This window comes from Callospermophilus lateralis, chromosome 8 (assembly GCF_048772815.1).
Source record: "Callospermophilus lateralis isolate mCalLat2 chromosome 8, mCalLat2.hap1, whole genome shotgun sequence".
Taxonomy (NCBI): Eukaryota; Metazoa; Chordata; class Mammalia; order Rodentia; family Sciuridae; genus Callospermophilus; species Callospermophilus lateralis.
Genome location: NC_135312.1, coordinates 107,196,087 through 107,222,343, shown reverse-complemented (window position 1 = coordinate 107,222,343; position 26,257 = coordinate 107,196,087). Strand labels below are relative to the sequence as shown.

General features: G+C 35.0%; 1 protein-coding gene across 6 annotated transcripts in view; it reads left to right on the top strand.

Annotated features, from left to right (window-relative positions):
• Rapgef2 (Rap guanine nucleotide exchange factor 2) overlaps positions 1 to 26,257 on the top strand; it is a 251,756-nt gene that overhangs the window by 108,440 nt on the left and 117,059 nt on the right. The window contains exon 1 of one of the 6 annotated variants that reach the window (XM_076865044.2): positions 20,415 to 20,494. The exons of the other annotated variants lie outside the window; for them this stretch is intronic. The gene's annotated coding sequence lies outside the window, so the exon portion shown is untranslated. Of the gene's footprint in view, positions 1 to 20,414; positions 20,495 to 26,257 lie in introns of those variants that run through there. 6 annotated transcript variants of the gene reach the window in all.

The following is a 26,257-nucleotide window of genomic DNA, read 5'->3' as shown; positions in this document are numbered from 1 at the left end:
ATAATGAGAATAGCGTGGCTGGTAGTAGTAGCGGTAGTAATAGTGTAAGAGCAATAATAAGAGTTATAAAATGATGATAGCATGATAGCTAAAGCTTTTATAGTGCTTCTGATTTGCCAGGCATATTTAAAATGCTTTGTATATATTAAGTCACTTAATTTCACTATTCTCCTTTGAGATAGGCAGAATTATTACCTGTATCTTATAGATACGGAAACTTGTGTATAGGGGTTACACTCCTAGAAGTCTGCCTAGAAAGTCTGAATGACCCTGTGAACTAGCGCCTATACCTCTGTGAATTCTGCTTCCTAGAGGAATGGAGAAATGAATAGCAATACTCTTCCTGTCCTTCAAACACAGAACCTACTGTTTTGTTCCTTGCAGGTTCTGCCTGATTCTTTTTGAACGTGGAAGGTGGAGGCAAATAATATTGAATCATTGGAATATTTTAAGCATTATATATAATTTTGATTTATAAATCAATAATAATTACTATATAAATTTTCAAAGATAAAGGAAAAACATCACTTAAAATCCTCCTGTTCAAGATGATCATTCTCTAATATTCTAGTGCTGCTTTTCTCTAGACTTTGTTATGTGGTCCACATGCTTAAGATCATACTTTTACATATAAATTCATATCTTGCTTCTGTCAGTTAAAGAATATGTGTGTATTGCCTCATAAAAACTTACTCTAAAGATTTATTCTTTGTGACTTTTAATGCCAAGTTAAAGATTAGGTAAGCATTTGAAGTTTTCACAATTTAGTTAATAATTTCAAAGGGTAAATGTTTTATTCTTTTTATTATAAATAATGCTGTAGTAAATATGGCTTGGAATCTATGCATCTTAAGGACAGCACCAATTAGTGACTTCATCATCATCTTGAGACAGTGTCTGTTGCACAAATAAAATCCATAGACAGAAGCCCTGGAGCAGGGAAGGAGCCTGCGATGGCTTCCTACCAGCCATCATCAGCTAGTCAAGTAACAGCTTGTTCTAACTTCTGGAAAGGGAACTCAGTGTTCAGAAAACTGCTGTTCTAGAAGAAAGAGGACTTGCAGTTCAGCCCTATTTCATGAGCACATTGGACTCTATGTCTAATTATTTTAAAAGATGACATAAGTTACAATGTCTCTGGCTGGATGCCAAATGCTTGAAAGTCAGTACTTTAATGGGATGAAGGAATGGTATTTCAGACTGAATAAGCCAGTACTATATATAGGCTATTCCTTCATGTTGCACCTGGTGACATTTGCTCTGTCCGAGTTGTTTGTTTCCTGTGGGGTTGTTGCCTTAGGAATGATTCTGAGATTGTTTTAAGAAGAAAGAGTCAGTCTACTGGTACTCCACTAACGGTTAACATTCGTATCTATGTATATGGAAAATATAGATGTTCAATGTGGACTAGGAGTTGCAATCAGCCCAGTTTTATAAAACAGGTTTACAGATGATTCTGTACATTTACCTTGTTTTTTTTTTTTCTCACATAAGTCTGGAAGTTGGTTATTGGTCTATGTAGTAAGTAAACTGAACATCGTCTCTTAGCAATGTCAATTCATTTTACCTTGAGCAATTAGTCCACCTCAGTTAGTTTTGCAATAAAAGTATCTTCAGCAACATTTTTATATTTTTAACTAATTTCTCTGAAATTATTTTGATGCCCGATTTCATCAGGTGACAAGGATGCTATACATTGCAGAAAATCTGTCATTTGGCTTCCACATCTCATTAGCTCTATTGAAGTGGTTGGTTGATATTTAAGTCAACAGTTTGTTTTTCTGTCTTTTCATTTTTATTATCTGTCTGGATAGATGAGGGTTATTTTGGTTATGTACCTTTACTTTGATTGTTCATACATAAATATTGTTTCTGATAAGACTTATAACATTTATAGAGCTTTTGAATTCCAGTGTGACTCTCAGTGACCGCTTCCTTTCTACCCTACTTCAAGCAACTTGTAGTGATATGTTGTTTTTATGAGTTTTATTTTAAATCTTCTAGAAATTTGTCAAGTTTTGAATCATAGATGTTTGTACAAGTAGCCATAATGTCATGTATTTTATGTCATTGCATATAATCTTGCCTTAACATAGAGCTAAACTCATATTTGAAGTACAATTTGTATTCTTTAAGCAGTGTCCACTTTACAGTTATGTTTTTCTTAAAGTGTTGTAAAAAATGAGTTCAGTTTCTTTGCAACTATAGAAAGATTACAAACAAAAATAATTTAGAACTGTAGGGTGTGAATTTAGAAGGGAGTGTTTTTTGTAGATGAATCCAGAAACAGTGTAAACTGTGTAGGTTTTTCCAAGCCTCTAAGCAAAGCAGGTGTAGGCACTATGGTATGCCCACTGTGTGATGCACAATTTTATGAGTATAGTTTACATCTATCATCCTTGTAAATTAATGGTTGACAGGCAGAGAATAGTAAGGCAAGGAAGAGTATTTCCTTTCTAACTTTTCCCTCCCTCCTTCTCTTCTTCTCTCCCTCCCTCCCTCCTTCCCTCCCTTTTTCACTGGGAATTGAACCCAAGGACATTTCACCACTGAGCTACATCCCCAGCCCTTTTACTTTTTCTTTTGAGACAGGGTCTTCCTAAGTTGCCTGGGCTGCCCTTGAGCTTGTAATCCTCCTGCCACAGCTTCCTGAGTGCCTGGCTTCCCCTGATTTGTCTTTTTATTTTATTTTTTTTAAATTATTTTTTTAAGCTGTATACAGACACAATGTCTTTTTTATTTATTAATTTTTATGTGGTGCCGAGGATCTAACCCAGTGCCTCACCCATGCTAGGTAAGCGCTATACCACTGAGCCACAACCTTAGCCCCTGATTTATTTTAAAGGCACTGTTTGCAACTATAGTGGGGCTAGAAAGCAGTAGATGAGAATTATAAAAATTTTAGGTTTAGGAATGATTTTCTTTTTTAATATAGTTTTTTAGTTGTTGATGGACCTTTATTTAATTAATTTATTTATATGAGGTGCTAAGAATTGAACTCATGCTTCACACATGCTAGGCAAGTGCTCTACCACTGAGCTACAACTCTAGCCCCTAGAAATGATTTTCTAATGTACTTTTGTATATTACAAATGTGTAGGACATTAGTAATGTTTATTGTCCCAACATACTCTAAATCAGTACATTTAAAGAACTAAATAGAAATCATTGCATACTTTCACAATAGTTTATTGTATAAAGAATTAAAATGTTTCAGGAGGGATAGAATTCCTAATTACTCTGAGTTGATCATTACACATTGTATACATATATGGAATTATCACTCTGTGCTTCATAAATATGAAATTATTACATGTTATTAAAAAAGAGAAAGTATTATATGCTTTAATTTTTTTTTAATTGCTCCACTGTTGAGGCATCACAATACCAGGTCTTAAACTATACCATACAGCTACAGTAACAAAAACAGCATGGTATTGGCATCAAAATAGATGGCATCAACATAGACCAGTGGTACAGAATAGAGGACACAGACAAACCCATATAAATATAGCTATCTCACATAGACAAAGGCGTCAAAAACACAGATTGGAGAAAAGATAGCCTCTTCAACAAATGGTGCTGGGAAAAGTGGAAATCCACATGTAGCAAAATGAAAGTAACCCCCCATCTCTCACCATGCACAAAACTCAAGAGTGGATCAAGGACCTGGGAATTAAATCAGAGACTCTGCACCTACTAGTAGAAAAAGTAGGCCCAATTCTTTATCATGTAGGATTAGGCCCCGACTTCCTTAATAAGACTCCTAAAATGCAAGAAATAAAATCAAGAATCAGTAAATGGGATGGACTCACACTAAAATGCTTCTTCTCAGCAAAAGAGACAAATCAATGAGGTGAAGAGAGAGCCTACATTTTGTGAGCAAATTTTTGCCACATGATGTCAGACAGAGCATGATATTCTCCAGGATATAAAAAGAACTCAAAAAACTTAACACCAAAAAACCCAAACAAACCAATCAATAAATGGTTAAGGAGCTGAACAGACACTTCTCAGAAGATGATATACATTCGATCAACAAATATATGAAGTAATGTTCAACATCTCTAGTAATTAGAGAAATTCAAATCAAAACTACCCTTAGTTTTCACCTCACTCCATTCAGAATGGCAGCTGTTAAGAATACAGATAACAATAAATGTTGGCGAGGATGTGCGGTTAAAGGCACACTCATACATTGCTGGTAGGACTGCAAATTGGTGCAACAAATCTGGAAAGCAGATGGAGATTCCTTAGAAAACTTGGAATGGAACCACCATTTGACCCAGGTATCCCACTCCTCCGTCTATACCCAAAGGACTTAAAATCAGCATACTGTAGTGACGCAGCCATATCAATGTTTATAGCAGCTCAATTCACAATAGCTAAACCATGGAACCAACTTAGTTGTCCTTCAATAGATGAATGGATAAAGAAACTGGTATATATTCACAATGGAATAGTACTCAGCATTAAAAGAGAATAAAATTATGGCATTTGTAGGTAAATGAATAGAGTGGAGAATATCATGCTAAGTGAAGTAAGCCAATCCTGAAAAACCAAAGGCCAAATGTTCTCTCTGATATGTGGATGCTGATCCATAATTGGGAGGGGTGGAGAATGGAGGAACTTTGGACAAAGGGTAGGGAAGGGAAGGGACAGGGCAGAGGGGTAGGAAAGACAGTAGAATAAGAAGGACATCATTACCCTAAGTACATGTATGAAGACATGAATGGTGTGACTCTACTTTGTGTCCAACAAAACACGAAAAATTGTGCTCTATATGTATACTATGAATTGAAATGCATTCTGCTGTCCTATATAACAATTACAATAAATTTTTAAAAACTGTGAAAGGCACAGGTGTTTCACACACACCCCTAACATCTGCACCCTTTCTCACTCTTTACTGAATGTACTAGTGACGTCCAAACCCCAGCCAAACCCACCTCCATGCCTGCGCTACACAGATGAAAGTTGCCATAGAAATTTTAAACAAAACATAAATCTATGACCATAAATAACAAAAGGGCTGTTTCACAGCCTGCCCTCTTTCAAGGCTTCTAAGTATCCACCATAGAACTCCCAAATCTACCAATCCACTTATATATCTTACTTTAAGACCATAAAACAAGAAGTGCGTTCACTCTTTCAAAAGTTAACAACTCCCAGCGGCTCAGGAGACTGAGGTAGGAGAATTGCAAATTCAAAGCCATCCTCAGCAAAAGCAAGACACTAAGCAACTCAGTGAGAACCTATCTCTAAATAAAAATATAAAATAAGACTGGGAATGTCACTCAGTGGTTGAGTGTCACCGAGATCAGTACCCAGTACCAAACACACACACACACACACACACACACACACACACACACACACACACTTGTGGATTTCACCCAATTCTGCAAGTACCTTTTCTCTTTCCTATATCATCCATGTATCCTTCTCTACTAGATTTCTTTCAAGACACACTAGCATCCTCTGATTTTTTTAAATATATATTTTTAGTTGTAGTTGGAAAGAATACTTGTATTTTATTTATTTGTTTTTATGTGGTGTTAAGGATTGAACCCAGCGGCTTAAAGAAAATCCTTCTTAATTTCACCAACCCACCATCCCACTTTCCTGCTCCTCTTTACGAAGAACTTTCTTGATATGACGTAATTCTCTGTTTCACCAGTTCTCATCTGTCTGGCTACCTCTTCAACCAGTTCCAACACTCCACCAACTCCTATGGGTTCCACATCATTAAATGCAAAGGTTATATTTCCATTCTCATGTTATTGAATCTTTCTGTGGCATTGAACGAATGACCCCTTTTCCTTCTTGAAACATTTAATTTTTTGGCTTTAATGACATGGGAGCGGGACCTCCAAGCATCACACTCCAAGCAGGCATACAAAAGGACCTCACCTCACTCAATAATACTTATGGCATAAATGAGTAAGACAGAGTATATAAACAAACAAAGAAATGCAGGAAAGCAGCTTAGGACACAAGTCAGGATAAAGGGCTCCTTAATACTAACTCAACATCAAATTGAGGAATCTCTTGAAGAGACATAACTAACAGCCTAGGGTAACGGCTAATTTTAGAAATCAGTTCTGATATTGTGCTCATCACCTCCAATAGCCCTTTTGGTAAACAATTCTCCTAAGATATGAAGTTGTTAGGATACTATCCCTTGCAGGGGTGAGGGCTTTAGATATTAATATTTTAAAGAAGCAATACATTGAGTGCTCCTTCTTGATAACTATCTGTTAAACTTAACCTGTGAAGTAGAATGCTTTGTGAAACTCAATACTGATCATTTTTTAAAAATCTGCCTCTGGATTAGGTGTGGGGTAAATAAGTAGAGAAAAATGAAGGAAAAATAGTCAAGTCCTAGAGAACCAATCAATACATTGATTCACACATATAAACATGTATTTATGCATATGTGTATATTTTAATCCTATATATTCAGTTATGTTCATGTTTATATGTTAAATTGAACATTTTTAAGTTTATGACACAAAGGCATTTCTATATATCAGTGACAGATTCTCTGAAAAGGAAATGAGGAAAACCACCCCATTCACAATATCCTCAAAAAAATAAAATACTTCAGTTTATGACAAAAGTTTCCCTTAACTCCCTATTTTCATTAACTAACAAGTACAATCTGGAATCACTTGGCTTTTGCAAAATAATGTGATAAAAAGAAAACGCCTAAGATAAGTAGCTTTTACAAAACATGCTAGTCCTTACTAATTCTGCCACCATCTACTAACTTTATGTCATTCTAATTATTAATTTTTTTTAAGTTTTACATTTTCCCGAAAAAAAAAAAACAACTCTGAATAATTCTGTCCATAAAGATTGCTTTTAAGAAGCTTAAGTTAGTGATATCCTCTCACAACAAATGGGAAGATATGTATGACCAATATATTTGTTCTAAAACTCAACAAGGATAGTTTTAAGGTGGTCCTAGATGCTTTCCCCATTCCCCATTTCTTCAAGAACCAGTCCTTCGCTTCCATTATACTTGAAGGTAAATCTTAACATACAGCTTCCAAAATACTACTCCTCACTTCTCTTTATACCTTTGGCCACATTTAATGTCCAGTAAAGTTACCCCTCTGTAATATAATTCATTACAGAGTCATTTTTAAATGCAATACTGGATCTCTAGCAAATCATCTGACATAATAAATTTGTGCTTTTTCAAGAGTGATTGTCAAACCCTATAGCTCTTTAGGGTTTGAAATATAAAACATTTAAATTTGTCTTCAAATATCTACCAAGTAAATACAGACTCACTTGTCCATTGTTATTACTTAAAAAAAAAAAAAACAAGCAAGTTCTCAGAGCAATCAATTAACTTATCATGTAGAACTGGCAGGCAGAAAGTAGGCCTGCGATTTTTAAACTGAAGTAACTCATTGTTTGTCATATGAAGCATAATGAGAATAGTATTTCTGCCTCTCAGATCTGATTAGTTAAATGTCTTGTTTCTCCACTTATCCTCATTATAGCTGCCAGCTCTAATTTTAAAATCTGATTATTAAGACGACCATAGCACAATTTTAATTTTTAAAGTGTAGATATATTTGGTATCAATGAAGGAAAAGCATTAATTGTAAATGGACACAGTCAACATGGTGTAAATAAATGATGTGTGCATCTTTCTCTTCCCTCCCCTCCCCTCCTCTCCCCTCTTTTTTTTTTTTTTTATACCGGGGATTAAATTCAGGAGCTACATCCCCAGTCCCTTTATTTTGAGACGGGATCTCACTAGTTACTTAGGGCATCAGTAAGTTACTGAAGCTGGCCTCACACTTGTGATTGTCCTGCCTCAGTCTCCTGAGTTGCTGGGAATACAGGCATGTGCCACAGCACCCAGCTTGATGTGCACAATTCCTCCAACCTCCTGCCAATGTTACTTGAAACCTAATTTACCAACAGTCCTGGCTTTCCAACCAAGTTATGCAGCTTTGTAAACTAGACCACTCATCACTCCCTAAACTGCCCTTAATTGTAGATAAATTGATTCCATTCTTTTGTCTTCACTAAATATTTTGGTAATGTTTAGATTGCCTACCCTCAATGCCCTCTCTGTACCACCTCTTATATTCTTTACTATGTCTAGATTTTCTTTCTAATCACTTTCCAATAGAGCAGATCATAAGTACAATTCAAAATCCACCTCCAGAAGAGCTACCTTTTATTCTCCCACACACATTAAAATATCCCTAATCTTTGAAATGATTTTACATTCTGCATGGTCTTTATTACATCAGTACTACCTATTACTACCTACATCAAGGACTACCTATTTGATGACACCTAGGCAATTTTTTTATGTATCATATACAACTACCTCATCTTCCCCCAACATATAAAGTGACACAATAGGAAGGGCAGACCATCTTGTTTCCTTTGTACACGTCAGGACTTAACATAAAACCACACAGCAAGCACTTAAGGAAAATTTCAATTCATGTTTGACTTAAAATGGAAAAATATGCCTCCAAGCTTGAATTCTACTATCTACCAAAACTGTTTCAGAATGAATAGAATAACCCAAAATATGAAATGGGCGCGCAGACCAAACTTCAATTTTGGTGGCATTTCACTACAGTGCGAGGTATAGACATAACTTCTTAGGCACTCAGAATAAACAGATCACTGTGCCTACTTGTTCTCTTGCCCAATATAATCTAGTCAATTTGACCCTAAAGCCCATGCACTAGAAGCCAGCATTGTCTGCAAAGGTCTTTTTCCTAATCTCGCTGGTTCCTAGCATGAATTATAATCCTTCTTTTGTCACTTTTCAAGTTCCTAGGCTTGCAGCTAGCCTGGGCTTGTTTCTTCCTTCAACCTCATAGCCTCTACACTGGCCACAGAATAAATAGGAAGTAAACAGACTGCTTACCAATAGTTTCATTAAAAGACATAGAAAGTTTTAAACTATCAGAGCAATAAAGATGTTATTTTTTTTTTTAGGACTAAATAAGGTATGCATGATCATTTCTATTAAAAGGCACTTTTATCTTTGACTTCTATCAAAGATTTGATTCTTTTAAGAAAATCACATTTTTAAAAGGGTGATTTTCCCTCCTAGGATTGTAAACACCATAAATTCAGAGAAGAGTCTGTCTAATTATAAAGGTCCGTGTCTTAAATATCTAGTACACTATTTTGGTCTTTGGTGTATTTGGGCTTTTTTGTTTCTTTGTTTTGTAAATAGATTTTAAAATGACAAATAAATGAGTAGAAAAATACTGCAACTCCATGAGCTAACACAGAACTTGAATAAACTATCCTGCCTCCATAATCCTGACAACAAGTTTAGAAACAGACTGAGCACGTCTTTAATATCTAAATTAGAATTTTCAGCCCTTCACAGAAGTCAATGACCAAAATATAACTCAAAGTTATTAGATTGTGACTTTATTACAAAATAAAGCTTCAGAATTAACAGTGAAGCAATTTTTTGATGTTCTAAAAGTATTTATTTTCAGATGTATTTATACATTCTTATTGACTTTTTTTTTTTTTTTGTACACAATTGCAGCACAACTTTTCATTTCTCTGGGTTGTACATGATGTAGCGTCACACCTTATATGCTGTTCTACATGTACCTAGGGTAATGATGTCTATCTCATTCCACCATCTTTCCTGCCCCCATGCTTCTGCCCCACTCCCTCGCCCCCTTGCCTTTGTTCAATCAAAGTTCCTCCATTCTCCACCCCTCCCAATTATGGATCAGCATCCACATATCAGAGAGAACATTTGGCCTTTGGTTTTCAGGATTGGCTTACTTCTCTTAGCCTGATATTCTCCAACTCCATTCATTTACCTACAAATGGAGTAGCTTTTATTTTTTTATTTTATCATTGATTACTAATTTCATTTCATTATGATCTGATAGAATGCAGGGTCTGCTTTTTTTGTATTTGCTAAGAGTTGCTTTGTGGCATAAATACATGGTCTATTTTAGAGAAGGATCCCATGTGCTGCTGAGAAGAAAGTGTATTTGCTTATTGATGGATGAAATATTCTATATATGTCAATTAAGTATAAGTTATTGATTCTGTTATTGAGTTTTATAGTTTCTTTGTTCAGCTTTTGTTTGGAAGATCTGTCCAGTGGTGAAAGAGGTGTGTTAACGTCACCCAGAATTATTGTGTTGTGGTCTATTTGACTCTTGAACTTGCAAAGAGTTTGTTGAACATGGATGCTCCATTGTTTGGGGCATATATATTTATAATTGTTATGTCTTGTTGATGTAAGGCTCCCTTGAGCAGTATGAAATGTCCTTCTTTATCCCTTTTGATTAACTTTAGCTTGAAGTCTGCTTTATTTAATATGAATATGGAAACCCCTGCTTGTTTCAGCAGTCCATGTGAGTGGTCTGTTTTCTCCCAACCTTTCATCTTCAGTTTGTGGATATCTTTTCCTATGAGATGAGTCTCTTGAAGGCAGCATATTGTTGGGTCTTTTATTTTAATCCAAACTTGCCAGTCTGTCTTTTAATTGGTAAGTTTAGGCCATTAACATTCAGAATTATTATTGAGACATGATTTGTATTCCTGGTCATTTTTGTCTATTTTTGGAATTTAACTTGACTTGTTTTCTCTTTGATTAGTTTTCCCTTTAGTGTAATACTCCCCTCTTCTGATTTTCATTGTTGTTTTTCATTTCCTCCTTAGCAGTATTTTGCCGAGGATGTTCTGTAGTGCAGGCTTTCTAGTTGTAAGCTCTTTTAAGTTTTGTTTATCATGGAAAGTTTTTATTTCATCATCAAATCTAAAGCTTAATTTTGCTGGATATGAGAGTCTTGGTTGGCATCTATTTTCTTCCAGGGCTTTAAAATAATGTTTCTGTCACCACTGCTTCTGCCTTTGTTCAGGTGTCACCTGATCTATTAAGGTAGCTCCCCAAATGCTTTCGGTATTTCTTCCATAGTGCCATGATAATTGTTAAAAAGCACAGAATTTTTCTTGTTGAAATCTTGTATAATGAGCCTAAAGGGCTTCCCAGGCTTAGTGAGTAAAAAGGGAAGCTAAAAAATATGTTTCTAACTTATATCACTCTTTACACACACTGAACGGTTATACCAAAGGGTGCCTGGGCACACCTTTGCCTGGGCCTCCCCTTTGCTAGAATCTTTACCTCATTGTTTCCACCTTCTTCCCCACTCCACCCATCCACTTGTGAAAACCTATATTCTTTGGGGATCCTACCCATTTATTCCTATCAGAATTAATCACTCCATATCCATACTACAATGTAAGATTTTTCATGAGCATGAATTGTGCTATTTTTGCTTCTTCAGCATCTGCCCAGCAGACATTTTAATAGGTCTTGGTTGATTTCTGTGGATTCAGGATTGCATTTTTAACCTTGATTTATTTTTTACTTTAATCAAGTTTTAAAATTTAATTTTATTTAGTAGAACCTCCTAGTTTTACAAAGTAGTGGCATTTGTTCTGACAAAATTATACACGCATGGAATTCAATTTCTATCTATTTATCTACAAGTACCATAATTCCATTCTTCTTTATAGCTGAGTAATACTCCATTGTGTATGTATACCACAGTTTCTTAATCCATTTATTTGTCAAAGGACTTTGTTGATTCCATAGTTTAGCTATTGTGACTTGTGCTGTTATAAACTTTGCTGTGACTGTTATCACTCTAGTGTGCTGATTTTAGTTTTTTGGGAAATACCAAGGAGTAGGATAACTGGTCATATGGTGGTTCCTTTCCTACCTTTTGAGGGAACTTCGTACTGCTTTCCAGAGTGGTTGTACTAGTCTGCAGTCCCACCAAGAATGCACAAATGTACCTTTACCCCCATATCCTTGTCAGCACTGTATCATTATTTGTATTCTTTTTTTTAAAACATTTTTTTTAGTTATAGATAGATACAATATATTTTATTTTTCTGTGGTGCTGAGGATAGAACCCAGTGCCTCACTCATGATAGGTGAGTGCTCTACCTCTGATCCACAACCTCAGCCCTCATTATTTTTATTCTTGATTATTGCCATTCTGATTGGACTGAGAGAAAATTTAAGTGTAGATTTGATTTGCATTTACTTGATTTCTAGAGATGTTGTACATTTTTTCATATATTTGTATTTCTTCTTTTGAGAAGTTTCTATTTAGTGAGTTCTTTTGCCTATTTATTGATTGGGTTATTTATGTATTTTTGGTGTTAAGTTTTCTGAGTTCTTCATATATTCTGGATATTAATCCCCTGTAGGAGGAGTAGCTGGCCAAGATTTACTCCCATCCTGCGGGAGTAAACCTTTTCACACTTTTAATTATTCTTTTCTTTTCTTTCTTTCTTTTTTCTTCCTCCTCCTCCTCCTCCTCCTCCCTCTTCTTTTTTGCTGTGCAGAAGCTTTTTTAATCTGTTGGCATCTGCTTATTGATTATTTAACCTGTCCTTTTTAAAAAGCCCTTTAGAAAAAAATATTTTCAGTGACTAATGGTTTACTTAATATCTGGTTAACATAGAGAATAAGAATTAGGAAAATGAGGTAGCAAGACAATGGAAGACAGAGTCTGGTGATTCTGATTGACTAGTGCAGGGGTGCCAAAGAGGGAAAAGGCAAAAGATGTCTTGCTAGATGTCAGTCTACTTACTCTGTTAATTGCAGCTCGTTTGGTTGCATAAAACAATTGCATAAACACAACAAGGGCTACGTTTTCCTTCACGAAGAGGAAGCCTGGAGGTAGGCAGTCCAGGATGGTATGGTGGTGGTTGCATGGTGTGAGAAGTTAAAGGCTTCTTTTTTCTCTATCTAGATCAGCACATGGCTTCCATTTTCAGGGTCAGTTCATGGCATAGATGCTGCTGGCTTCTAGTCATTATATCTGCATTGGAAACCAGAATCAGGGGGAAAGAAAGAAAGGTTTTTTTTTTTTTTTTTTTTTTTAAGTTTCCATCCAAGTCAGAAATCCTAGAGGCAATATTTCTCTTTGTAGCTCACTGTCCAGAATGTAGTCGTATGGCTACCTCAGGGTCCTGGGACATGGAATCTATTATTTTGTAATGTTGTGGACCCTGTTTAAGAGCAAAACAAAACACAAAGCCAATATGAAAATAAGTTTCTAACAAGAAAGGAGAGAATGGACAGTGGAGTAGCCAACCAGCAGTCTCGATTGTATACATTCACTTTATTTTCAACTCTCATTCTTGTGGCATGTTAATTATTTCTGTTAGATCATTCTTTCCCTCTGCTCTTGCTCACTCTCTTCAGCTTAGCCACACTCCCTCGGGTCTTATATCACCTGTAATTCCTATTTGTCTTACCAAAAGTTGACTCAAATTCTGATATTTTCATAGTGTATGTCAGGCAAGATATATGTTAAAGACTTTAAGAAATGCTGGGAGAGAGTTTCAAATAAGTCAGAGAAAATTAGGAAACATACCAACAAAGGGCTGGGTGCCGAAGCGCATGCCTGTAATCCCAGCAACTCAGGAGGCTGAAGCAGATGGTTTGCAAGTTTGGGCCCCTCTCAGCAATTTATTAAGGCCCTGACTCAAAGTAAAAAATAAGGAGTGCTGGTGATGAAGCTGAGTGGTAAAGCATCCCTGGGTTCAATCTTAGTACCAAAAAACAAAGTCAACTTGGCTTCACTATAGAGTTGATGATAAGGAACAGAAAGTTTAATTGCACTGGATGTAAATATATTCCATTTTAAATTTGAAATCAGATAGGTCTATACATTAAAGGAGTTGAGTGAAACATGTAAAAAAGAGAAAATGGGATATATTGGGTATTAGTTGTACCTCCTGCTTTAGTATGAAATGTCTTTATCCTGGAAAGCTAGCATGATTTTCAGCATAATTTAAATCCCTTGTTCCACTTTGAAATCGTATTCTGACGTGATAACCTGCTGCACAGAGCAAAACTGTTCTCTAGAGAGGGAGTTCAATTGCTGGATCAAGTTGGGAATTTGGTTGCTATAACTACAGCATCACAGATGTGCTATACATATAAATATAAGCTTTTGTGGGTTTTGGAGCACTGGCGTTTTGTAGTGTCTTAACAAAGTAAGTACCCTTAAAGAGAAGGACTTAAGTTTTGTGTGTGTGGTTTATGCAGTATCCAGGTCATCTGATGCTGAGAGTCTTTAGTCAGGGAATTGTCACATATGATCCTTGGTATAAATAAGTGTGTGATAATTCATCCTGGAAGTCCTAATTTACAGGGATGTTTGGATTTCTCTTACAGAAATAAGTGTTATTATATTTCATCAAAGTCTTAAAGTCTGGTATTTGTCAATGAAATCCAATATTATTTTTCTCCAGTAAGTGTTAGAATTCTTATCGACTGCTATGTGCAAAGGAACTCACAATCCTTGTTTGCACCACAGTTAATTTTGGAGGAGGGGTAGAGGGATGGGTGAATCACTGTTTTAACTGTATAAATGTAAGGTATGTCTTAAAAAATATTAATGTTTAGCAATTAAATTTGTTTTGAAGGAAGCATACTTTCTATATTGGGGACAGTAACAGGAAATAGTGAGTTAAGGATATTGTTTAAAGAGACATTGATACATGAAGCAAACTATACTCCAGGAAATTGGAATATCTTTATTAAAATAAAAATTTCCAATTAATCATAGTTCTGGGGACCTGTATTTTATTTTATCATGAGTTGAATTATATACGTATCTTAAAGATAACAAAATTATGATTGAATGTTAGAGAAAAAGACTTTTTATATTCAGTTTTTTTCATTGTACTGTAGATTGTTTAAAAGCACTAGTTGAAATAAATGAAATAAAGAAATACCTTAGATATGTATATCATTTTTTGGGGGGTGAGAGTTTAAATATACAGGTCTTAAAACTGTACTTAATATTTATCACTGATTAGAATATTAAACTGTAAGTTCAGAATATTAACATTATTTCCTTAGATGCTTCTTAGCTTTTGCTAACACATATAGGAGTTACTTTTTTTTTTGTATTTTTGTAATTAAATATAAAAATAGAATTTCTGGTATTGAACATTCACGTAAATTTACATAAGCTACATGTATGTTTTCTAGCTATAAACTGGTTAGTGTATTAGTGTCTAACTTCATTAAGATAACTGGTGTATTTCATAAACATTTTCAACTAATAAAAAATTAGAACAGTGGTCAAAATATTACTTTCCTGTGTTTTTAAATATTATTATTACTTTTTATGGTTCATTAAGGTGAATTTAGAGTATAGTCATTATGTAGTCTTAATTCTATTTACAAATAGTAAAACCCCAAAGTAAGATTATTTCATTTCATTAGTCTAAATCATATATATTCTGGGGTAGAATGTATACATATTCTAGAAAAAAGTAAATTTACATAATGAGACTTACATGAGTGTTTTCTTCTTTTTCTTCTCTTGATGATTGTATAAGTCAATAATATTAATTTTTCAGAATCTTGAGATTTAGTTTACTACTTTGTCCCCTAGTAGTAATCTTGAATTTTAAAATATAGTTTTGAAAACATAGATTTAAGAGTTGTCCCCAAATAAAGTTTTTCAGGTTTCATAACCACTGTATCATTTAAGTGAACTTTCAAAAACTCGTATGTGTAGTTAATTTGATTAATGGATGCATCATTGTGGCTAAAACAATTTTTAAAAAATCATTGATTATGTCAGGATATAAAGTAATTATAGTCTTTCAAATATAGTGGAGAAGAGCTTACCTGATTACCACTCAGGCTCATGAAGTATGAATTTGCCTGTGGTACATAGCTTAGAAAAGATGTTAGAGTCCTTGTGTTTGACAATAAAGATGGCTAGAAGGTTATTTGGGGCATATATGAAGATTATATTGAAGGTAATTGCCCAGAATAGAGGTTTCCAAACCATTCAAGTTCCTGGATTCATATGACATAGCAGGCCATAGGGATTTTTGATTTACTCCAGCTGGGTTTGGAGCTTAGACTCTTTCACATTAAATGCTTGCAAACAGGTGGTCCATCAGATTTGAATTTAGAGGCTGGCCCAATGACTTTCAATCACATGAGTAACCATTAAAGGTAGATCAGTAGAATGAGAGGATTCATGGAGTACTGGGTTAAGTTGAGACCAGAGGTTATTTCAATGGTTTTTGATGTGTTAAGCACCCAATATTGTCATCAGAATAGAAATTGGTGGGTCACATGGAAGAGTAATTTAGGGATAGAAACTGATGGAATTTATTGGCTGAAGTTTATGACAAGGGAGAAGAAGCCAGGCATGATTCCACTGCTTTGAACTTGGATGTCTACAGCATGATGCTGCCTTTGACAACTGTAATCAAATAAAAAGGATGAATATCAGTTTGAAATGAAGAGACTTGATTTTAGGCATGTTGGGTTACATTCACTGATAAAACAGATGGGACCTATACAGACCTAAAGGTGTAATTTGGGACTGGGGACACCTGAAAAAGATTGGCCATATGTGGGTAGGTAGATAGGGGGTTAGATAAATAGGGAGAATATAGATGGTTATAGCTATGTTGAAAGGTAATAGAACAGACTCAGACAACTTTGAAGTTTTGCTTTATTGCTCATTCTTGGATAAATACCTAGGAGTGGAATTGTTGGGTTATATGTAAGTGTGTGTTTAACCATTTTAGGAATGGCCAGTTACACTCTTTTCCATATATTTTGCACTCATAATAATAATAGTTTATGAGATTTCTGGTTGCTTCACATCTTGTCCAACACAGTATTGTCAGCTTTCATGTTAGTCATTCTAGTAGGTCAATGGCCATATTCTGTGATTTTATTTTGCATTTCTCCGAAGACTACTGTGTTGAGGTGGGTTTTTTTTTGTTGTTGTTGTTGTTATTGTTGTTGTTTTTTTGGTGGTATTGGGAATTGAACACAGTGCCTTGTGCATGCTAGGCAAGTACTTTACTACTACTGAGCTACATCCCCATGTGCTCATTGACCATTCATTTATCTTCTTTGGTGAAACATTAGTTCAAATCTTATACCCATTAAAAAAAGTTGGATTATCTATCTTATTTTTGAGTTGTTAAGCATTCTTTTTAAAAATATTTTTTTAAGGTTTTTGATGGACCTTTATTTTATTCATTTGTTTACATGTGGTACAGAGAATCAAACCCAGTGCCTCACACATGTGAGGCAAGCACTCTACCACTGAGCCACAAACCCAGCCCTGTTAAGCATTCTTTATGTATTCTGGGTACAATTCATTTGTTTAATATATTTTGCAAATTTTTTATCCCAATTTGTGCTTTGCCTTTTTCTTAACTATGTCTTTCTGTATTGTCAAAGTTTTCACTCATAGTTTGTATTTTCATGCCCTATTTAAAAAAAAATCTCCTTTTAATCTGAGTTCATAAAATTTTTCTTATATTTTTCTTCTAGAAATTTAATAGTTTTAGCTCTTCCAATGTAGGCCTGAGATCCATTTTTTACTTTAATTTTTCTGAGTGTTATGAAGTTTCCTATTCTGCATGTGATATTCAATAGTCCTAGAGCAACTCATTGAAAAGAACATTTATTTATCCATTGAATTGCCTTGACACATTTGTTAAAAATCAGTGATTTTTTTGGGGGGTGGGGAGTACTAGGGATTTAATGCAGGACTGCTTATCACTGAGCCACATCCTCAGTCCTTTTAAAAGTATTTTATTTAGAGACAGGATCTTGCTGAGTTGCTTAGGGCCTCACTAAGTTGCTGAGGCTGCCTTTGAACTTGTGATCCTCCTGCCTCAGCCTCCTGAGCTGCTGAGATTACAGGCATACACCACTGTGCCTGACCTAATGTAAAAATAGTAACATAAAATATTTAACTAAAAAAATGCTTGTTTAGATCTATTTCTGAAATCTTTCTTCTGTTACTCTACGTATCAATTATTTTTTATTTTTAGTTATACATGACAGTAGATTGTATTTTGATAGAATATACATACATAAAGTATAACTTATTCTGTTAGCTTCCCACTCTTATGATTGTACATGATGTGGAGTTACCCTGGTCATGTATACAAGGGTAGCAAAGTTGTGACCTATTAAGTCTACTGTCTTTTCTATTCCCCTCCTCTTCCCTTCCCTTTGTTTTCCTTTGTCTAGTCCAATCTATTTCTATTATTCCCCTCCCTAACCTCCTTGTTTTGGGATTACATCCACAAAGCAGAGACAACATTTGACCTTTTGGGGGGTGCATTGGCTTATTCACTTAGCATTGTAATGTCCAGTTTCATCCATTTACAGGCAAATGCCGTAATCCCATTCTTCTTTATGGCTGAGTAATATTCCACTGTGTATACATACCACATTTCATTATCCATTCATTCGTTGAAGGACACCTAGGTTTTTTCCATAGCTTGGCTATTGTGAGTTGAGCTACTATAAACAAGGATGTGGCTGCATCATTGTATTATGCTGTTTTTAGGTCCTTTGGATATAGACCAAGGAGTGGGAGAACTCTGTCAAATGGTAGTTCCATTCCAAGTTTTCTAAGCAATCCCCATACTGCTTTCCATAGTAGGTTGCAGTAATTTGCAGTCCCAACAATATACATATCAGTTTTTACACCAATACGTACTATCTTCCTTTGTGTAGCTTAAGAGTACTTTTTGAAATCATATGCATATTACAAGTTCCAACTTTGTTCTTTATCAAAATTGTTTATCTTCTGTATCTTTGTTTTCCATATAACTTTAAAATTAGATTGTTGGTGTCAAGAATGCTTGTTAGGATTTAATTGGAATTGTGCTAAAGCTTAATATGAATTTGGAAAGAATACCATCTTAACGATATTAGCTTTTCAAATCATATACCATGAACATGGTATATCTCTTCATTTAAGTCTTTAAGAATTTCTCTTTGAAAGGCTAAGGTTTTTGGGGTAGATTTTTTTGTATCTAGCCCGTGCACATCCTTTATTACTTTATTCCTATACTATTTTTTGATGATAAATAATAGGGCTTTACCACTGTGATCCGTAAGGAAAGCTCTAAAACAGGTTAAATATTATTACTAGTGTTACTTTTGGGAAGAATTAGAAGGAGCAATCGTTTATCTACAACACATTTGATTACAGTAAATTAACCAATAGACATTTTATTGTTTGAGAAATTATTATTATTAAGAACTTATTCATGTGTGTGAATTTATGCTTTTCCTTTCTTGGAAGTATGGTTTTTCAGTGTTCAGTAAGTATAAAATATACTAGTCAAGTGACCTGAATTTCTGTTTAGGTTTTATCTTTAAAATAAAACATGTCTACTATTTATAGATATAGAAGTATGTAGAAGTTTTGGTTCTTGCTTTTTTTTTTTTAAAAATATATTTTTAGTTGTCTGTACCTTTATTTTATATGCAGTGCCAAGAATTGAGCACAGTGCCACACACATGCTAGGCAAGGGCTCTACCACTAAGCTACAACCCCAGTCCTGCTTGGTTATTTCTTAATAATGCATTTGTTAATTTTGCTTCTCTAATGAATTTTATAAAAACTAGGTCATTTGTAGGCAAGATATTGGAGCCAAACCTTCTTGTCTATTCAACTCATACATGGTCAGCTTTGCACAATGCAATGATGAACATTTAACAGAGGCATTTTGGATAAGGCATGTGTCTACATGCTGAAGGGAAAATCTGTTATGGACCATAACTTTTGTATAAACCGTTTAGCTGCCATCTGTGTTCAAAGCACTGTGATCAGCAGAGACCTGTTTGTGCCACTGTATAGACTGATAGCAGCAGATCAATTTAGCTGAGCTGTTCTCTAGTAGTTCAGTCACGAGGACATAGATATTACCAAAGTGTAGTCCTTGCACCCACTGTCCTTTGCTGGTTTAGTTTGTGGCAAGAGGGAAAAACTGTTTGCTCTCTTCACCCCAGTACAGCTGAGGTAAGAGCCACCTTTTTTTTCTTTTGAGGGGAAAGCAAGAGCAAAAGCAGTCTCTTTCAACTTTCCCCTTGCTGTGTTGATTTAAATTTATGCTGGTCTGTACCACAATAATCCTTCAGGCCAGGTATACAATTCAGCATCTTTTTTGGTGGAGAGCAACTAGTTTCTAGCACAGCTTTGGTAAAATTTAACAACAGAACTGCATTGTGAACACATCTAAGCATTTGACCTTGAAGACTCATAGGAGAGCAGACATTGCAGATTTTCCTACTTGTCCTTGACTTACAAGAGAGTAGATAATGAATTAATAGAAATTGATAAAGAGTGTCTGTCAGGCAGCTGCTGAGGTCATGAGACTGGTATGCGGAAAGAGTGCCCATACAACATGCGTAACACATAATGCAGCCAGGAGGGGTGGGTGGGTCATTGAAGCAGGAAATTAGCCGTCAGAAGGAATGTTGGCTCTCTACAAGCTACAGCAGCATGGACTCACCAGGAGAAAACACACGGGGAAATGGGGAGTGCTCAGTGCTGCAGAGAAGAGAGCTCCTGTAGAAGGTGGCAGCACTGTCGCTGTTACTGTTGCTTCAAAGATATTGAAGACAGTGCAGGTCAGATTTTTTTTTTTTTTTAAAGAAACTAAAATGCTAATAGTGTGAATGTCAACTGTATGGTACTTCTGTTAATTAAATAGACAACAAACTACTAAAGAATGAACTAGAGGTGGGGGAAATGCAGCTACGAGGCCTTGCTTGTCATTTTTTTTTCTTGTGATCTATTTTTATAAGTAAAGGTTAAATGTGGAGATTCACTTCATAGAGGAGCAAAGCTCTGCGAATATGTGCTTGGTGATGATTGTTGGGATATTTCTTAGTGAACCTTGAAAGGAATTTAGAGATGCTTAAGTGTGTATCCAATTTTCCAAATACTTCTGAAATATTAGCTGGTTAAAGTCTATTCTTTAGAAAAAGTTGTAATTTACATTCATACATGTAATTTGTATGTGTACTTGTTATATATATGATTTTTGTTTTGAAAAGCTGTTTTTTTTAAACTGAGTGAAGCAAAAGTATTTTAAAAGATTAAATGTATTTTTATGACAAGTCTTTTAACCTACATTTCTTTTATACCTCTATTAAAATTTATTCTTGTATATCTTGCTTTTGAGAATGGAATTGACAGCATCAGCAGTTACTTGTTAAGAGTATCCCCCCCCCCCCCCGATTTAATTGCTACTGTGCTTTCCAAAGATAATGGTATGGGGATTTTTTTTCTAAGTCCTAAGCATATTTGTTTGATTTTGGTTTAGGAACATTAGTCGAGTCATTTACTTAGATTTTTAAGATTTCTTGAAATGAAGATATGAAAAATTGATATCTCAGAGTATCACACTTTTAACCATTTTGTGAATTTGGATCACTTACCACTATAATCTCAGCATGATTGTTGTATACTCTCTTGCTTTCTGTAGCCAGACGTGAATAAGTTTACATTCCAGTTCTGAGAAGTTGCATTCCACTGAGTAGTTCTGAAATACAACAAAAACATATAGGCCTGTAAAAAGGGCAAATTTAGGGACATTAGGGCTTCTGTGCCGAGTGCCTGCCTTTCATGGAAAACTCAACGCCCATAGAAAATGTTCTTGACTGCTTAGGTGGGGAAAATGTGGTTACAGAAACAGTTGGCCATACAGCACCTACAACACCCAGCCCAGTGTTTCATTACCTAGGGGTATTTGTGAAAATTAGGTGAAATGTAATATTCTCAAACATTTGTGCTTTCTGGTTATGAGTCTTGAACTTGAAGGCAAGTTTAGCAGGCTATTAAAAATCTTTCCCATTTTACTTAATGTGGAAGCTAATTAGTCATTGTTGGTTTGCATATTTCTGGGTACTACAAATCATTCCATTTTCATCTGTAAAAATATTTAACTTACTGGTTAACCTACTTATTATGCTGCGAGTGGTCTTTTCATAAATCCTTTGCTGGTAGGCTTAATTATTATTATTATTTTTTGATGTGATGTAGAGCCAATAGATTGACAAATATGAATCTGCAGCCCTTGTAGTTGTCATGTCATTGTTGTTAAAAAGAAGATGATAAGGATGTTCTGAAATTACATTGGGATTGAATAGTTTTGAACCAAGCTGTATGCTGGCTTTTACAGCAAATAATTTATAAGGGTTTAAAATAGACTATAGAAGTTAGATTTTCAAATTGTGTAGAACCAGAAGACTACAGACATTCTTAAAAACACACCATATATGTTTCCTCTTCACCAACCCTCTTCTGACTTTATGGCTAACAGCTTTTCAACATTCAGGCCAACTCTCTGATAACTATTACCTTCATGTTTTTGTTTTTTTTTTTTTGCTTTTGAAATGTATATATCGATTTATATTTGTGTCTTATGTACACATGTGTGTGTTCACACAGTGAAACTACTAGAACAGTGAGATAACTTTTTAATTCAAAGTTAAAAAATAAACTGTTTAAACATTAAGGAATTTAACATTGTAAGATAACTTTGTTTATCTCAGTATATAGTATTATGAGTGCTATTTCAAAGAAGCAGATGTCCTACTAACTAGTTGAAGTTCTGTTATAGCTGCCTGAAGAGGCTTTGACTATACAGATTGCACATTCAAATCTTTAACTGTGACAGGGTAACCCTAAAGCCCTTGATGGTCGTTGTGTGATTTTGCTGAATTTGAATTGCTTTCTGAATTACAAATGCTGATTTGTCTTTTCCACTCAACTAGCTAGTAAGTGAGCCTAGCCATTGAGAGTTCACCTCTTAGTGAAATTCAGTTCTCAACTTGTCATTGGATTACAGCTGTTTGTGTGCTCATCTTGTTAAATGTGAACCACTTAAGAGTGGGACCTGAATTTATTTATTTATTTATTTTTGTAAACTGTATTGATTATAGGGTTTGTGTTGGTAACATTGACTCTGTGTTATTATATGTCCAATGAACATTTGGAAAAGAAACAAGCGGCAAAATAATATATATGTAAGAAATAAAATATGAAAGAGCAAGAGCGAGAGTGAGTGAGCGAGACACCAACTGACCTTAATATGTGACCATAAATAAAGAAAAAACGAGGTAAATTCTGGGTGAAAGACAAATGTAGGTATACTTGACTTTTCTGAACATTTAAAATACTTGTGATATTTTTATCTCTTGCTGCTTCTTTCCCCCACAAGCTCTATCACTTCATTGCTAAATGACCATAGAAATGAGATTGTTTTGGGGTTTATTAGTGGTATAGTTTACCAAGCTTAACTCTTCCTTAGTCCTTAAGGTTTTTTATTTGTTTATAGTACAAACCTTTTTGTCCTACTTTTTCATACTCAAGTCCTAAAGTCTTGCTAAGAAATCCAAAGCCTCTAAAACAAATATCCTCTTGACAGTTTCTCTAATAAGATTTATTTATTTTTATTGTGGCAAAATATATGAAACGTAAAATATATTACTTTAACCCTTAAAAATGTACAATTACATGTAGTCTATGATTCATTGGCGTCAATTACATTCACACTGTGTGAACCCAGCAACGATACCTGCTTCCTGAACTTTTTTAGTAACTCCAAACAGAAGCTCTAACCATGAAGCGTTCCCCCTAACCCCCAGTCTTTGGTAGCTTTTCATTTACTTTCTTTCTAGAGTTTTTTTTTTTAAAGAGAGAGTGAGAGAGAGAAAGAGAATTTTTTAATATTTATTTTTTAGTTATCGGTGGACACAACATCTTTTTTTGTATGTGGTGCTGAGGATCAAACCCGGGCCGCAAGCATGCCAGGCGAGCATGCCACCGCTTGAGCCACATCCCCAGCTCCATCTTTCTAGATATTTTATGTAACTGGAATCACATGGTACTTTTGTGATTGGCTGGTTGCCCTTAGTGTAATGTTTTCAAGGTTCATCCATGTTGTGGCATTTGTCAGTTTTTCCATTCCTTTTTAAGGCTGAATAATAATCCACTGTGTGTTTATCACACTTGGCTTATGCATTCATCTGTTAGATGCTTGGGTTGTTTCTGTGTACCAGGATTTTTGTGAATAATGTTGTGGTGTACATGGGTGTTTGAGTCCCTGTTTTCAGTTCTTTTGTATCTTTATCTGGGAGAAGAATTGCTGGGTCATATGACAGTTCTATGTTTAGCTTGCTGAGGATGTGCCAGACTCTTTTCCATGGTGGCTATGTGCTGTTTTGCATGTCCATCGGCAAAGTGCAAGTTCAAAATTTCCTATCTTTTTTCTTTTTCTCCCTCCCTACCCCCACCCTTGTTCTTTCTTTCTGAATTATAACCATCCTAGTTTCTCATTCTTAGTTTCATGTGTGAGATGGGATTATTTTTGCTTTTGACTTGTGTTACCCTAATAACTAAGGAGCAGCTTTGCATGTGCTTGGCCACTTGTGTATCTTTGGCAATGCGTGTGCGTGCGTGCGTGAGTGTGTGTGTATGTGTATGTGTGTGTGTATTGCTGGAGGCTGAGCCCAGGATCTTACACCTGTTAGGCATGTGTTCTATTATTGAACTATATTCCCAGCCTCCTTTGCCACTTTTAACTTGGATTGTCCTTTTGTTGTTCTATTTAGGAATTATCAAGTATTCTGGAGATTTAAGTCCTTATCAGGTATATGATTTGCAGATATTTTCTCCTGTTCTATAGGTTGTCAGTTTCTTGATAATGTACTTTGGTGCACAGAGTGTTTTTTGTTTTTTTTTTTCCTTTTTTCTTTTGATGCAATCCAAAGTGTCAGACTTTTTTTTTTCTTTTGCTCTTCATGTTTTTGCTGTATATCTAAGAATTCATTGTCAAATCCAAGGGCTCCTGGGTTCCATCCTCAGCACCACATAAAAATAAAATAAATAAAAACAAAGGTATTGTGTACAACTAAAATCAATTAATATTTTTTTTAAAAATCTAAGGGCTTGAAGATTTATTCATATATATTTTTTTTGAGTTTTATGGTTTTGGTGCTTACATTTAGGCCATTGATTCCTTTGAGTTAATTTTCATGTATGGTATGAGGGAGGGGTTCAACTTCATGCTTTCTCTTGTAGAAATCCAGGCATCTCTGTACCATCTGTTGAAAAGACTGTTCTTCCTCATTGGGTAGACTTGTCAGTAATAATTGGCTGTAGATACATGAGTTTATTTCTGGACTGCAGTTCTATCCTTTTGGCCTAAGTGTCTACCCTTATGCCAGAACCACATTGCTTTGATTGCTGTAGCTTTGTAGTAAGTTTTGAAATCTAGAAGTGTGTCCTTTGACGTTGTTCTTTTTCAAGATTGTTTTGGCTTATTAGTGCCCCATGGAATTCCATATGAACTTGAGGACCCAGCTTTTCTACTTGTGTAAAAAAAGTAAAATGTATGGGCATTTTAATAGGGATTGTGTTTATTCTTTAGATCACTTTATTATAAGGTTTAATAACAAAAAAGAATGCTGCAGTTGATAGGATTGTCTACTTCTGATATCGGCAAAAAGGAACAGAAAATTATCCCATTTAGAACAGAATTTAGTTACATACTTTGGAATAATTCTTACCAATTTTTGATTTTTCTTAAAAAACCAAAGCAAAAAGTACATTTGTAGCTGTACTTTTAATCTAATAAGACATTCTTTAATTGTATAATTTCTAAATTTTATTACATCATCATTTTAGAAATTTAAGTGATACCAACTTTGAGTTGCTGTTAATAAAATGGGTGAAATGTTATTTTAATTTAGTTGTCTCTGGTCTTCCAGAAGGCCCCATGGATTTCCTTAATCTTTTGTTTTTCCCTTTGGGAACTTTTCTAGGGCAATACCCTATCATAATCTTAAATGGTTTTTTACAAGGATATGTATAATAGTTTTTGGTTTTGATTCCATCTTTGTTTGTCATCTTGAGGCTTATCTTTATCATTTTATTATGTAAGCAACTTACTGTGCTAATGCCTTTAGAGACTCTACCTATTTTCCAGGAATGGATTTGTTTGTGTATTTGTATAGAACTTGCCCAAAGATTTTTTTTAAATTTGGCAAATAATTATGTTTAGTTACTTTTGTTTATGTACTTATTGTTTGAAAGAATCAAAAGTGTTCTTTGGATTCAGTGAATTTCCTTGCATAGTCAATCCCTTTCCACCTTGGCTCCTGGTCTGTAAGCTAAGAGAAGTCAGAGGCTCTGTCTTTGGTTCAGGGATGGCTGTGCATTTATGACTTACACCTTGGTTCTTTTGTGGCTGCAGCCTCCTTCCAGGTTCCTGGTTGTGTTTGGAAAAATAGATTTTGGCTTGCTAGAGCTGTCCTGGTACATTTGCCTTTTCCATTCAGCATATTCAAGAAATTACTCTGATGGAATCTACAGTTTCTCTTGTT